Below are 16701 nucleotides of genomic sequence, written 5' to 3'. Positions count from 1 at the left end.
ACAAGTGTTTAAGACATTCGCTAGAATGGTTTGAAGAAAAGAAAAGTGTGTGCAAAGTTTGTCCCGCACACTTTGGCTCCCGAACCAAACCAACGACTGAGGACAACTGCGGCGTACCGATTGAAATGTAAAACACAGATAATTATTTTCTACAAAAATCATCACGGGCTACGAGGCTTGGTGTTATCAAGACGAATCTACCAGAAAAGGACAGAGAGCAGAAATTCATGCGAAGGGTCAACGCTTTGAAAACATAACCGACATTCAAGCCAGTGTGGCGCATGAGATGAACAACATCGCAAAGACGGACTTTTCTGGCCGTTTCACGTGGTTCTATAAACGTTCTGAGCGTTACATTGAAGTGTGGGGAGACCAAGTAGAACATATGAAAAATTAGAACCATCGTCTTAAGTTTCTCGATTCTCCATTTTCACAAAACTGAACAACTATAAAATTTGCGGCTGGTACCGGCAGAGGTTCGAGTCCTCCCTCGGGCATGGGCGTGTGTTTTTGTCCCTAGGATAATTTAGGTTAAGTAGTGTGTAAATTATAAAATTTGCAAAAATGAGTTACATAAGTATTCATTTTCTTTTAAACCAGACGAATCCACTACAGTACACGGATTTCATCAAAATTTACTGTTTGTCTATTTAATAATGCACACAAAATTGTGCATTTTTTTTAACTCAACGTCTACAGAAATGAGTTTTGACAAATGTGAATAACCGCTGTTTGTGGCACATATTGTTGTTAGTTTTCGATTAAGTAGATCACCACTTCCCAGCCAGGGGTCACAGTTGCATGCCTTCTACTTGATATCATTGAAAATAAATTGAGAAAAAATTGAAACCATAATCTTACCATCACACTATCATGAGGATCTAAGCTGCCATGGTACCTGTGCGGGTCTGGGCAAAGATTGGCAGGTGTACAATTTCAAGGTTAATGAAAGAAGAAGTTACTATTCAAAAATAAAAAAGGAATGATAGTGCCACCTGCAAAGTCGATGAAACATACTTTCTGATAACTTTTCAGTGAAGAAAAGTAAAGTATTTCCAAAGAAACTGATCGATCAGCTGTAATAAAATCTGGAAATGTTTTGAGTGTCAAAAATGCTGATAATGTAAACAAACTAAAGCCGAGAGTTCCATGCGAAATCCTTAGAGTGTTGCAATGAATTAAATTGTAAATATTTTGTTTTGGTGAAAATTCATGATTTTTACACATTTTCTTGTTAGACTACTGGCCATTAAAATTGCTACACCAAGAAGAAATGCAGATCATAAAAAGGTATTCATTGGGCAAATATATTATATTGGAACTGACATGTGATTACATTTTCACGCAATTTGGGTGCATAGATCCAGAGAAATCAGTACCCAGAACAACCACCTCTGGCCGTAATAATGGCCTTGATACGCCTGCGCATTGAGTCAAACAGAGCTTCGTTGGCGTGTACATGTACAGCCGCCCACGCAGCTTGAACACGGTACCACAGTTCATCAAGAATAGTGACTGGCGTACTGTGACGAGCCAATTGGTCGGCCACCATTGACCAGACGTTTTCATTTGGTGAGAGATCTGGAGAAAGTGCTGGTCAGGGCAGCAGTCGAACATTTTCTGCATCCAGAAAGGCCCGCACAGGACCTGCAACATGCGGTCGTGCATTATAGTGCTGAAATGTAGGGTTTCGCAGGGATCGAATGAAGGGTAGAGCCACGGGTCGTAACACATCTGAAATGTAACGTCCACTGTTCAAAGTGCCGTCAATGCGAACAAGAGGTGACTGAGACGTGTAACTAATGGCACTCCATACCATCACTGCGAGTAATACGCCAGTATGGCGACGACGAATACACGCTTCCAATGTTCGTTCACCGCGATGTCGCCAAACACCGATGCGACCATCATGATGCTGTAAACAGAACCTGGGTTCATTCGAAAAAATGACGTTTTGCCATTCCTGCACCCAGGTTCGTCGTTGAGTACACCATCGCAGGCGCTCCTGTCTGTGATGCAGCGGAAAGGGAAACCGCAGCCATGGTCTCCGAGATGATAGCCCATGCTGCTGCAAACGTCGTCGAACTGTTCATGCAGATGGTTGTTGTCTTGCAAACGTCCCGATCTGTTGTCTCGGGGATCGAGACGTGGCTGCACGATCCGTTACCGCCATGCGGATAAGATGCCTGTCATCTCGACTGCTATTGATACGAGGCCGTTGGGATCCAGAACGGCATTCTGTATTACCCTCCTGACCCCACAGATTCCATATTCTGCTAACAGTCATTGGATCTCGACCAACGCGAGCAGTAATGTCGCGATAAGATAAACCGCAATCGCGATAGGCTACAATCCGACCTCTATCAAAGTTGGAATCATGATGGTACGCATTTCTCCTCCTTACACGAGGCATCACAACAATGTTTTACCAGGCAACGCCGGTCAACTGCTGTTTTTGTATGAGAAATCAGGTGGAAACTTTCCTCATGTCAGCACGCTCTACGTATCGCCCCTGGCGCCAACCTTGTCTGAATGCTCTGAAAAGTTAATCATTTGCGTATCATAGCTTCTTCCTGTCGGTTAAATTTCGCGTCTGTAGCACGTCATCTTCGTGGTGTAGCAATTTTAATGTCCAGTAATGTACTGAAGGCTGATACAGATCTTTTTTACCGTTGTATTATGTATCTACAGTTTATTTGTGAATATACTTTTATAAGACATCATCAACGTGTACTTTTCACACAATTCAATAAAACACATTTCCTAATTTTCTTTAGTTCTTCACTTTTGTGAAAACGTCCCCATTTTCTATTAACCCAGCCTCGAAAAATTTTGGAGTGACGGTGTATTGAAGTATGTGGACTGGTATAAAATTCTGAGAATTTTACTTGACCAAAATTAAAATTACAAGGTAAAAGCTACGTATCTGATTCCGCTTTATGTTAGTGATCAGTCGTTCTACACTATTAGAAAAGGTCGCTTTAGTGAGCTGCTAAAGATATACGGTGACGAAGTAGCTCAGGTTTTTGGTCTCGGCTAGACGAACGTCTTTCCATCTTTCCGTTCACGCGCGGTTGGCAGCCGCAGTGAATGCAAAACGCCGGTGGGATCGGCCAGACGACGTGAAAACGACACACCGGATGCCATCGCTCCTGCACTTCCAAGGTCAGGCTGTTCGGCACGCAGCCTTTGCCTTTTGCTTACCTGAAGGGTAGGACGTGCACTGTGCTGAATGCCTGGGTATCCCTGCGGTTCACCAGGTTCCAATTCCAAATTACTGACCGTTAGGCAGGAAAAGTAGTCTGTCACGCATAAGAAATACGTCACGGCACGAGATAAACCATACAATGGACTTACGATAAGCTTTCCTCTGTTATTATTGGATAGATTAATATGAAGAATACGGAAAAAAACATTATCATCAAATGCTGGAGCTTCTATGTTGACAGCCGTCATTCCTTATTCCAGCCTACTAATTGATGATAACCTGGCCGTTGTCATTGATTTCTTTTATTGAAACGCGAGGCGAGCACCGTTCCTTTTAGTTCATATCGCTCACTATTGATTCTTCTGTTTAGCCATTCTCAAGTGCAGGGTACACCCTGTTAATTGAATACACTTGAGTTGCACTCAGCCTAATTGTCTGTGCGACACAGTTTTAAAAACAGAGCGTGGTTGAACAGACTTTGGAATTACAGACATGACAGCAGTCAGCAGTCAATCACTGACTCTGTACTTGCGTGTTCGTGTCGTTATGGATGGGTGTGGGTTGACAAGAAGAGAGGGGATAAGCCCAGGTGCGGTTACTTATCCTGCTTCTCCCGTATAGCATCAAAGAGATCGACGAACGGAGAGGTAATCACGAACAATGTTAATGGTCATCTTACTTTGACACACTGTAGAGAGGCTTGGATTTCTCACTGTGCAGTTACGCAACCTTGGAGAAGTCAGAAACTTTACGTCAACCATACATATGAAGAATTCTGTTCTGATGACTGTCTTTTCATCATCTGATATACTCATTGTGAGTGTAGTACCCATTGAAACGAAGAAGTTAGAAAAAGGAATAAATGATTTACAATTATGCTTTGAAAATTGCTGTTTCGATAAAGAGGAAAAATAGCCTTTAAAATCATCTTTCAGCCACTCTTGTCCTCCGTCTTAATACTTATGCTTGTAGTATGTCAGTATAAACGAAAAGTAATAATGGACCTTAGATCGAATCATCTGTATTATATTAACTTTGGTAGGGGGCGGTCATCATCCATCAGGATTTTTCTGAAGGTCATTGCATAATCACTCATCTGTACGTCAAGAAACTCGTAATCAACAACCTATTTCTGCTAGGACTGGACCATCAGTGCGAAACAGGCAGTGCTCAGTGGTGACATGCTATTCTTACCTACGCTCAGTTCTTAAGTATGGCATTCTTTCTATGATACAGTTTTCAAGCTGTCGAAAAGGGCAATGATAATAGTAACTTAAGTTGGTAGTTTGGTTAATTGTAAAGAAAAATTTGAAGACTTGGGCATTGTTATTGTGCCGCCTGGGTTATACTAATAATCTCGTGTGCACATAAAAAAAATTAGTAAATATGTCACAGAATGAAACGAAAAAATTAACAACATTTTCTGTAGGCAATCAAAACTGTATAATAATTTGAACGAGAGGATGAAAGACATAACTAAAATACATATATTTAGAAAGGCAGCCAAAACATAGAACATGCTTAGCGATTACACGATGTAGGACGTGGTACAAAAAGAGATAATTAAAACACCTTATCTCTTTATAACATACTTCCAAAATGTAAAGCTTTTAACAGACAATTCACGCATCCAAGATAGTGCATAATACCAATTTTTCTGATCTAAACATTCCACTCATCATTATGGAATGCGGCTCTGATTTTCAGACAGGCAGAATGGTAGTCATGAAAACGTAAATGGGCATGGCAGCACGGTATTGGTCCTAAAATCATCTGCAAGTGTGTAACTGAACAGAGGTATCAAACTACCTCTCACCACGTATGTACTAGCACAATAGCATTGTATTGTTGCCGTAACTGAATGAGGCAGAGCATTTGTTGAGACACCGGCCTCCGATTCAGGAGAAGGAAAGATCATACTTTGTTTTCCTAACTTGTTGGTTCTGTCCGATGAAAATTTTAGTTTAGTTGCAACATGGTCCACAACTGTAATAAACTTCTTGAAAAATGTAGTTTTCATGTGTTGGACTTTTCCATTTTGATTTTATTTTTAGTTTGTGTACTTAGAACGTTTCGGCTGTGTGAATCTTTTAAAGCACGTTGTTTAACCCGTTAACTACATATGGTATGGGTTACAGTCGTATAATTTCATGAGTAGTACATGGTTTGCCCAAAGTCCGGAGAGGCAGTCCTTCAAATAATTCACTTTCTACATAGATCACAGCTGCGATTAACTACTTCAAAGAAATAAGTTTCCTACATTAGCTGTTTTTAATTTCCATTTGCGTATTTACGTAAATGAAAGCTAACATAAACAAAATATAATGTATCGAGTAATAAGTATGTACCCTGTATCGTGATGGTTAGTAATCAGATGTATCACACACTAAAATGTTCTTGAAAATTGCTACACAATCAAAACGTCGTAGAACATAAATTAAAAAATAAATAAAAACGAAAAACAGCCACCGTAGGAAAGTTATTTCTTTCAAATAATAGTGAGTCAAGACTAGAGTCAGTTACTTGTTACAAATACTTGGAAGTAACAATGCCTAACAATACGGAGTGGAACAGTGACATAGGATCAGTTGAACATAAAGTAAATGACAATTTGCGATTTATTTGTAGAACACTGCAAAACTGCAGTTCGTTCACAGTATCTGTGAAATACTTATTTGTGGACAGCAGCACTCCTGAAATGAACGTGCTGGTCATCTTCGGGGACGGTCTTTGTGGCCGAACGGTTCTAGGCGCTTCAATCCTGAACCGCGCTGCTGCTACGGTCGCAAGTTCGAATCCTGTCTCGGGCATGGATGTATGTGATGTCCTTAGGTTAGTTAGGTTTAAGTAGTTCTAAGTTCTAGGGGCTGATGACCTCAGATGTTAAGTCCCATAGTGCTCAGAGCCATTTGAACCATTTCATATACGGGATGAATTACAAAGTCGACTTTAGACCCCAGCATTCCACATCACTGCATCTCTGAGTTCGATTCTTGAGGAACAAAGGACTGCTACTGCTCCACAGACATTCAGACACGTCACTGAAATTAACCTCAAAAAAGGCGTATGATGGACTTACCTCATATTATTGTCCACTAACAGTTGTCCGGGTACATGGACCAGATAGTGTACTCTTCAGCCGCCTTTCTAGCTCAGAGAGATCATGCAGACGTCATCAGGCAAATAAAATCTGGCAGAGAGACGTACAAGCAATCGTTCTTGCCAAGCTCAGTATGTGAATGAAAGGGGAAGAAACCTTTTTCGCTGGTACAACAGTAAGCGCACTGTGCCATACCTTTCACAGTGATTCGCAGGTACAGGATACAGGAGGAATCCAAAATCCACCGGCAAATGGATGTTTAGCGATATTCTCTGTTTATTTTGAGGTAAGACACCCCTTGTACCCGGTGACTCGTTCAAGAGTGAAAATGCAATCGTGATTTATTCAGTTTGTTACCCCAAATACAGTTTTGTCTGTTAAAATTTCTTCATAACAGTAAAAAAGCTTGTAATATGCAATCACCAAGAATTACAAAACACTGAGTAATCTAGGATGTCCATGAAGTCTCTCTATAGTTTCAAAAACTCGTAACTAGGAAGCTATCAGAGATAGAGTCGAGCTGTGTTATGAAGCATTTAGTAGCTCCCAATTATTTTTTTTCTGTTTTGCCAGAGTTTCAACGCATACTCGATTCGTCGGCTGTAGAACACCAAGGTGATATTAGCGTTTTGCCCATGTACAGGTCACCATTGTAGCACAGCTGTTTTGATCGCTTCATTGATTCGTGTTTGAAGGATAGCATCGTCACTGACTGGAGTTATACATACATCTTCCTTGACGTAACCACGTAAACAGAAGTTTAATGGCTTGACATGGAAAAGTGCGAAGGCATGATGGGCTCATCTTGATTTTCCCTGTCTGTTTAAAGCTTTCGAACCACCTCATTACGATTGTTTTTGCCGGTGGTACATTCCTCTGCTAGCGTCGATTATTCCGTAGTACCGTTGTCACAGATCTGTATTCTGCGTACCAAATGACACATTGCCCCTTATTTAGATGCACTCCATGACAAACTTGACAAACCTGCATGAAAGGTGGTAGGAAAACAAAAAACTTTGAGAGTTGCCAAAGGTTTTAAAGCAAAACACAATTCTCTATCTAATAGTTTCCAAGTTATGATTTTTTTTAAATGTTAGCTGGACTTCATCGTAACCCTGTACAACAACTTTCAGACGAAAGACAAATGAACATTGTGACGTAGTTTCCGGCACTGCGGGAGCAGTTCTGCATGACGTAGTTCTGTCGGACTTCCATTCTATTCATTGAAACCGTATACGAGATTCATATCAGCTAACTCCATCAGTAAACCTGCCCATACCGCGTTGTCTCACGCTAGCGTAGAGCTAACACTGCCGGAGAAACAAAATCTAGACAGCACCGAGCACTCTAGAATGCAAACAACGAAGAGTAAAGTGGGCGTTACTGTTGTCAACATGGAGTACCTCAGGTGAATGGAACCAAACAAAACACACTGTCACACAGCCGACATTTGCCCTGTTTTGCAGATATTTACAGATCAGAACATTGTATAAATACAAAGAGGAGTTTGGGGAAAAAGTCAAACGAGACGCAAGTATTCAGTAACGTGTCAACGGAGACCATCAATCGCTTGCACCAAAGTATTTAGTAAACATCGCTAAACAACCCCCGAAACTTTGTCGGTGGAGCTAGTTCATCCCGTATATTAGCTACAAGCGCAGTGAGTAAAGATAGGAGTGGACCAAAAGCGAAACCCTGCCGAACAGTCAGTGAGTTATTCTCGATCAAAAAAGATCTCTCATTTACGATAACTTGAATTATGTTCCAGATCTCCCTCAACATATTTTGTTAAAAATTAAGGGAATTAGTCACTCTCCAAACAGCTTTACATCTACATCAATACTCCGCTATCCTCGTTACGGTGCAAGGTGGAAGGTACCCCGTACTCCGACTAGTCATTCCTTTTCTGTTCCACTCGCAAACAGAACGAGAGAAAAACGACTATCTATATGCCTCAGCATGAGCCCTAATTTCTGGTATCTTATATACGTGGTCCTTATGCCCAATTTATGTTGCAGTCAAATGAATCGTTCTGTAGCCACTTCAGATGCAGATTCACTAAATTTCCTCATGGCTGTTCTTCGAATGTTACGACGCCTTCCCTCCAAGACACCCATTTGAAATCCCGAAGCATCTCCGTAACACTTGCGTGATGTTCGAACCCACCCATAACAAACCTAGCAGACCACATCTGAATTGTTTCGATGTCTTCCTTTAATCCGCCCCTGAACGGATTCCATACACTCGAGGAGTACTCAAGAATAGCGTCCTATATGCGGTCTCCTTTACAGATCAACCACAATCTCATAGAATTCTCGCAATAAACCGATCATTCGCTTTTCCTACCACAAACCTCACATGCTCGTTCCATTCCATACCGCTTTGCAACGTTACGCCCAGATATTTAAACAATGTGATTGTGTCAAGCAGGACACTATTGATGCTGTGTCCGAACATTGTAGGTTTGTTTTCCGCACTCATCCGCATTAACTTACATTTTCCCACTTTTAGAGCTAGCAAACTAGAAATTTCGTCTAAGTCATCTTGTCTCCTCCTACAGTCACTCAACTTCGACACCTTACCGTACGTCACAGCACCATCAGCAAACAACCGCAGATTGCTGGCCACCCTGTCCGCCGAATCATTGGAAATGGATATATCGTGTGGCTATGGCCTCCCGTCGGGTAGACCGTTCCGCTGGTGCAAGTCTTTCGATTTGACGCCACTTCGGCGACTTGCGTGTCGATGGGGATGAAATGATGATGATAAGGACAACGCAACACTCAGTCCCTGAGCGGAGAAAATCTCCGACCCACCCGGGAATCGAACCCGGGCCGTTAGGTAAGACATTCCGTCGCGCTGACCATTTAGCTGCCAGGGGCGGACCGCCAAATCATTTATGTACACAGAGAATAACAGCGGTCCTATCACACTTCCCTGGGGCACTCCTGACGTTGCCCTTGTCTCTGACGAACACTCGAGGAAAACATACTGGGTTCTATAATCCAAGAAGTCTTCGAGCCACTCACATATCTGCGAATCTGTTCCATATGCTGATACCTTCTTTAACAGCCTGCAATGGGGCACAGTGTCAAACGGTACAAGGAAATCGAGAAATATGGAATCTGCCTGCTGGCCTTCATCCATAGCCCGTGGTATATCACGTGAGAAAAGGGCAGCCTGAGTTTCGCACATAGTGATAGACATACCTGGGGTTGTGAAGCAGCTGAATGGGTTAAAAAATAAATAAATCGCCAGGTCCTGATGGGATTCCAATTCGGTTTTACAGAGAGTACTATACTGCAATGCACCTTACTTAACTTGTATTTATCCCGAATCTCTTGCCCAACGTAAAAAAGGCGTAGGTGACGCCTGCATATAAGAAGGGTAGAAGGATAGATCCTCAAAATTGCAGGCCAATATCCGTAACATCGGTTTGTTGCAGGATTCACGAACATATTCTCAGTTCGAATATAATGAATTTCCTTGAGACAGAGAAGTTGCTGTCCATGCATCAGCACGGCTTTAGAAAGCATTGCTACTGCGAAACGCAACTCGCCCTTTTTTCACATGATGTCTTGTGAACCATGGATGAGGGGTATCAGACGGATGCAATATTCCTTGACTTCCGGAAAGCGTTTGACTCGGTACCCCCCTGCAGACTCCTAACTAAGGTACGGGCATATGGGATTGGTTCCCAAGTATGTGAGTGGCTCGAAGACTTCCTAAGTAATAGAACCCAGTACGTCGATAGTGTGTGTTCATCGGAGGTGAGGGCATCATCTGGAGTGCCCCAGGAAAGTGTGGTAGGTCCGTTGTTGCTTTCTATCTACATAAATGATCTTTTGGATAGAGTGGATAGCAATGTGCAGCTGTTTGCTGATGATGCTGTGGTGTACGTAAACGTGTCGTCGTTGAATGACTATAGGAGGATACAATATGTCTTGGACAGTATTCGTGATTGGTGTAAAGAATGGCAGCTAACTCTAAATATAAATAAATGTAAATTAATGCACATGAATAAGAAAAAGAATCCCGTAATGTTTGAATACTCCATTAGTAGTGTAGCGCTTGCCACAGGCACGTCGATTAAATATTTGAGCGTAAGATTGCAGAGCGATATGAAGTGGTACAAGCATGTAATGGCAGTTGTGGGAAAGGCGGATAGTCGTCTTCGGTTCATTGGTAGAATTCTGGGAAGATGTGGTCCATCTGTAAAGGAGACCGCTTATAAAACACTAATACGACCTATTCTTGAGTACTGCTCGAGCGTTTGGGATCCCTATCAGGTCGGATTAAGGGAGGACCTAGAAGTAATTCAGAGGCGGGCTGCTCGATGTGTTACTGGTAGGTTTGATCATCACGAGAGTGTTGCGGAAATGCTTCAGAAACTCGGGTGGGAGTCTCTAGAGGAAAGGAGGCGTTCTTTTCGTGAATCGCTACTGAGGAAATTTAGAGAACCAGCATTTGAGGCTGACTGCAGTACAATTTTACTGCCGCCAACTTACATTTAGCGGAAAGACTACAAAGATAAGATAAGGCAGATTAGGTCTCGTACAGCGGTATATAGGCAGTCATTTTTCCCTCGTTCTGTTTGGGAGTGGAACAGGGAGAGAAGATGCTAGTTGTGGTACGAGGTACCCTCCGCCGCGCACCGTATGGTGGATTGCGGAGTATGTATGCAGATGTAGAGATACGAGGGGCGTCCACAAAGTAAGTTCCGATCGGTCACAAAATGGGAACGACTATGAAAATCCGATAAAACTTTGCAGAGATGTGTTGGGCAGTGTCTCTAGTATGACCGCAGATAGCATCACATCGCTCTTCTCATTTCTGAGCTCACAGTGAGCGCTTAAAGATGTCTAGAAAATAGTGTCTCCCGCCAAGTACGAGGGCCTGGTGAAAAATTTCGCCTGAAGCTATGCAGTCAACATTACATATCTGTCGTGCTGTTTCTTCTTCGAGATAATTCTCAGCCGCATTCTGCAGGGGCAATGAAGATGCTCCTGCGTCGTTTTCAATTGGAAATGTTTGATTACACACAATATAGGCCGTTATTGTCTCCCTCTGAGTTTCATCTCTGGTCACATGAACCGCTGTCTATGAAGACAACATTTTGGCACAGACAACGAGCTGTAGGCCAGCGTGGAGAATTGGCGGAAAGCACTGGCGGCTGCCTTCTATGATGAGGCTATTGAAAAGTTGGTACAACGATACGACAAATGTGTAAGTCAGAACGGCGAATACGTAGAGAAGTATCCGGAAGGCGTAGCTAACTGTTACAAATAAAACATTTCTGATATTGACCGTGGTTTCCATTTCGCGATCAATCGTAACTTACTTTTTGGACAGGCCTCGTATAAAACCAAGCTGATCCGTACACATAAGCTTCTCGGTCTCAAGAAAGGTTATTATATTCGAGGTGAGAATATGTTCAAGGATTCTTTGTTCTACAAAGCGTAAATTTTTCTGCAAAAATATTGTAAAAATTTCAGAGCCAGATGTGGGGACAAGTCACACGGAACGTACGTTTGACGAGTAATTGCGCCAGTGGAATCCTCAATAGATCGACAAGAGTCGAGAGCAAACGGGAAGAGAAATCAAAACAACAGCGGTCTGTCACATCAGACTGTTGTCCTGTGGCGTCGAGTGTTTGGTAATTGGTGCTGAGAAAGCAGCGAGGCAGATCCTCCGGGGTAAGCGGGACCGCGCTCTGACCTCGGGCGTCGCGCGGCCGCCCCCTCCCCGGCACCACCTTCCTACCCCTCCCCCCACCCCCGCCCCCACCTCTCGGGCCCCGGCAGCGGCTGACGGCGCTTCGCGGCCGACAGTCGGCGACGCACTTGTGCTCCCGCAGGCAGCCCGCAGCGCGTCCTGCCTCAACAATCGCCTGCGTGCCTCCCGTCGGCTGCGGCCCGCAACACGTGACCCGACCCGCAGGTAAGCCGCGCTCGCGTGTCTCTTGGTTCCCACCGTCTTCTGTCTCCATGTCGGCCGACTTCTCTTCCATGTCTTTTTAAAGTTCCGTACCTCACTCGGTGAAAACAGAACCCTAATAGTATCACCTCGTTGTCCGTCGGTCTATCTGTCTGTCGGACTGTTAAAAAACCTTTTCACTCATAAAAGAATAGGTTTGTCAAGCTGATATTTATGTCAAAATATTAAACATGGCTGCGAAACAGCAACTGTGTAAGTCTGAAGAAGTTGAAAAATCAGCCAACCAGTTGCAAATAAAGGTTTATTACACAAGCTGCGACATCGTCGCGAAAAAACACAGTGACCCGTATATGTAATAAGTTTAATTTACGTCTATAGTCACAATCTTTTCTGTTTAACAGATTACCGGTTTCGGTCTTTAATCACCATCATCAGATCTCGGTACTGATTTGCTGCTTCGGTTTACAGTGCCTTTTGACTCTGTCACTGTGTTTTTTCGCAGCTTGTGAAACTAGTGCCATGTCTGGCTTACGACAGAGTCAAAAGACTCTGTAAACTGAAGCAGGAAATCAGTACCGAGATCTGATGAGGGTCATTAAAGACCGAAACCGGTAATCTGTTAAACAGAAAAGATTGTGACCATAGATGTAAATTAAAGGAAAGGTTTATTAGCCCTTGACCTTGGTTTCGATATTTGTAATAATATCTTCTTCATAAGTAGTGGTATGTGATGTAACAAGGCCCACTAGTTCTGAAAAGATATTTTTACAAAATTTTGAAACCTAGGTCAGGGGCTAATAAACCTTTCAACCTCTCGATATCTACTTCACACACTAAGTACTTCGGGGCCTTGCCGATGTAATCAACTGAAGTTTGTAAGAGAAATGCAAATATAAGATACGGCCATTCATGTCACACCTTTTGATACTCGCAAACGCGTTCAACAAAACACGTAAAGTACTTCCCATTAACCCTACAATCTTGAAATTTGGCAAGCAAAAAGGTCTCACATGCAGATGAAGGAAAAAATCCGAAAAGTGTTAATATGTAATTATATCACACGAGAAACATTTTTTTATCCGACTGTCTACTCGTGCCCGTCTGTTAAGACTTCTGTTCTCAGGAACGAGTAGACGCATCAAGCTGAAATTTATACCACACACCAAGATCTATGGTCCCTTCGTGTTGTAAAAACGTTTCGTTTCTAAATTAGTGCAATATCAAATTTTGATAACTCGAATTCTTGGGACCGGTATCTTGCCACTATCAAAGTTTCTGACATGTAAAAATCGTCGAGTTTCCTGACTCTCTGGCTGTATCCACTGTCAACGGAACCCTCAGGGCGCCATTATTGCTCGTACCTCACTCTTTTTTCTTTTTCCTAAATCTACACTAGCACATTTTATTGAAGATTCGAAGCTCACTATTTCATCTTAGTGTTTACAAAGTGTTACACGGCAAAGCGAATCGATGACCCGATAAGGGTGGCAGCACCATTGTGGTTTTGCTCAAACAACATGTAGGGGACGTAGAAATAGCGCACGATCCTGTACTTTTTTACCGTTTTATTTTATTTCAAATGGCTTCGGACAATGTACATGATTCAGAAAATGAGACAAAATTAAATTGTGGCTACGGTACATGTAGGACATGAACTTAGTGCAGTTTGATAAAAAATATTATTTGTACACATTACTTTCACGAATATAAACACATAAATTTTCGTGCAAAGTTAATCTTTCCATTAACTATCGAGTTCAGTATTAACAGTTGTTTCGTTTCGTTGGTAGCACGTGGCCCGTTTTTTATCCGTAAATGGTGAGAATTTCCTTCCCCTTAAGAACAGGAATAAGAAACGATGATGTATTTGCCGTTGCGTAACCCAGTACCAAGTTCCTCTGAAGTTAGCACTTTGCGAAAGGTCCTGAGTTTGCACGTGTTTCTCACGCCATCCGTAACGAACGGATTCGAGATAACTAGTGTTTTGTACACGCTCTCCGTGCATGCCATCTGCTGTGATATATTTGAACTGCTTCTCCTGTTTCGGTGTTTACACCAGTATTTATTTGTAAAATTTGACTGCCTTTCATGTACTTTTCGCGTATTTCGCATTTCGACTATATTTTGATATTTCAGATAGTGACTTCTTTCGTCTTCAAGTTTCTCCTGCGTTTAGAGATGACCCTATTCAGAAAACGGGGGGTAATGAATGAATCTTGAATATTTTCGGATGTTTTTGACGATGATGATTCAGATGTTCCTAATGAGAATGAATATCCGGATGATTGCATGAATGAATCTTTTTATGGTTCTGAGGACAATTCCGATGACAGTGACATCATCAGATCTCTAAACAAGTGTTTGTTAGCGGTGTTTTGAAGTGATTTCGATAATAACGGTGAAGTTCATTCTTTTTTTGTGAATGACTCGTTTTATCATAGCCAAATGCTATGCCAGTGCACGAGCGAGTCTCGGGCGCAGTCCCGAAAATATTAACATAAAGTGGAGAGCTGTCAGGTGCTACACGTCTGTACATTAAGGTCCTGCGTACCATAGAAATTACTCTTTGACCTACACTGTATGCTGACAATACTTCTCGGACACGTTATCACTTTGCCAGCAATTATATATTCATTATTTATGAATTCACGTCCCGTCTAAATAAATCACCATCCGTTTTAATACTAATATTTTGTCGTTCGTAAAAATCTAATGTACTTTGCTTTATTTGGTACTATGCCGTCTCTTCCGCACTCGTTCATTCTGATACCACCTTAAACCAAATTCCATAGACAAATAATTCACTCCTTTTTTGGCAAAAAAATATAATTCCAGAGATGAAAACTGAGATAATTTGACTCTCTAACAAGAGCTAGTGACAAATTTGTTTGAGCAAAAGGGTACAAGCTTACTTTGATGCATGAAAATATTGTAAGTAACAACAAACTACAATCTATGCATGAACAAACATGTCACATGTCATATTATATACCTAGGAAATCTTAGACCAAAAGCTAGCCACATCTAGCGCATTGGGGATAGTCTTCACGTCTTTCTCAACACTTCAGGTGCTTGGGCATAGTTCACACTTTAAGAGATGGATACTGTCTGCTCTTGTCCACAATCTCACAGCACCGATTCGTCTGATAATCGCCGTTTATTAACGATGCTTCTCCAACTCCGGAACATAGACTGTTCAAGGAGTCTCAAATGTTCCACTACTCTGTATGTCCCTAGGGTGATTCTCCCCCCACCCCCCCGGCCGTTGTGGCCGAGCGGTTCTAGGCGCTTCAGTCTGGAACCGCGCAACCGCTACGGTCGCAGGTTCGAATCCTACCTCCGGCATGGATGTGTGTGATGTCCTTCGGTTAGTTTGGTTTAAGTAGTTCTAAGTTCTAGGGGACTGAATACCTTAGATGTTAAGTCCCATAGTGCTCAGAGTCATTTGAACCATTTTCTCATTTTCCATTGTAGTATACTCCTATCTCGGAGTTGGACATTTTTTTCTTGTCACATTCTACTCCTCATCTCCATTGAGCGGTATATCCACTTGTTTGGACCGAGCGAGGTGGCGCAGTGGTTAGCACACTGGACTCGCATTCGGGAGGACCACGGTTCAATCCCGTGTCCGGCCGTCCTAATTTAGGTTTTCCGTGATTTCCCTAAATCGCTTCAGGCAAATGCTGGGATGGTTCCTTTGAAAGGGCACGGCCGATTTCCTTTCCCAACCTTCTCTCACCCGAGCTTGCGCTCCGTCTCTAATGACCTCGTTGTCGACTGGACGTTAAACACTAATCTCCTCCTCCTCCACTTGTTTGGCGTGGTCGGAGTTATACCTCCCAGAGTATGCGCACTCCGCAACTGAGTAACACAAGGCTCAAGCTGTAGTCCTTACCGTCCTGGGTTGTGCATCCCATCTAGTGCCAGCCAGTTCATGCATGGTATTGTTTCAAGCATTCGTATTCATGGAATGTTTCGTAGATGAGTGCTCCATCTAATGTGACAGCAAAGTATTTTGGTGCTGGGCGATGCTGTATTAGTCTTGCCTCCCATTATACTTGTAGCGTCTTTGACTCGTATCTATTTCTCTGGTAAAAAAACGCACCAACGACTGTTTTCATATCTGGTTAAAATGCACAAATACAAATAACCTTCAGGTTGAGTGAATGTCGCCTGTTAAATTCTAGCCGGCCGCGGTGGCCGTGCGGTTCTGGCGCTGCAGTCCGGAACCGCGGGGCTGCAACGGTCGCAGGTTCGAATCCTGCCTCGGGCATGGGTGTGTGTGATGTCCTTAGGTTAGTTAGGTTTAAGTAGTTCTAAGTTCTAGGGGACTTATGACCTAAGATGTTGAGTCCCATAGTGCTCAGAGCCATTTGTACCATTTTTGTTAAATTCTAGGAATTCGAATCATGACCTTCTTGTCCAAGAAGTCCTTCTTTGCAGCTCTTGAAGTCCT

At 42.7% G+C, this 16701-nt stretch overlaps 1 protein-coding gene across 2 annotated transcripts in view; it reads left to right on the top strand.

The window, feature by feature from the left end:
* Window positions 1-16701, top strand: part of LOC126284525 (putative fatty acyl-CoA reductase CG5065) — a 327562-nt gene that overhangs the window by 65775 nt on the left and 245086 nt on the right. Inside the window, exon 1 of one of the 2 annotated variants that reach the window (XM_049983520.1) lies at window positions 12125-12248. The exons of the other annotated variant lie outside the window; for it this stretch is intronic. The gene's annotated coding sequence lies outside the window, so the exon portion shown is untranslated. Of the gene's footprint in view, window positions 1-12124; window positions 12249-16701 lie in introns of those variants that run through there. 2 annotated transcript variants of the gene reach the window in all.

Source organism: Schistocerca gregaria, chromosome 8 (assembly GCF_023897955.1).
Source record: "Schistocerca gregaria isolate iqSchGreg1 chromosome 8, iqSchGreg1.2, whole genome shotgun sequence".
NCBI classification, from domain to species: Eukaryota; Metazoa; Arthropoda; class Insecta; order Orthoptera; family Acrididae; genus Schistocerca; species Schistocerca gregaria.
This window is presented reverse-complemented; position numbering and strand designations above follow the sequence as displayed.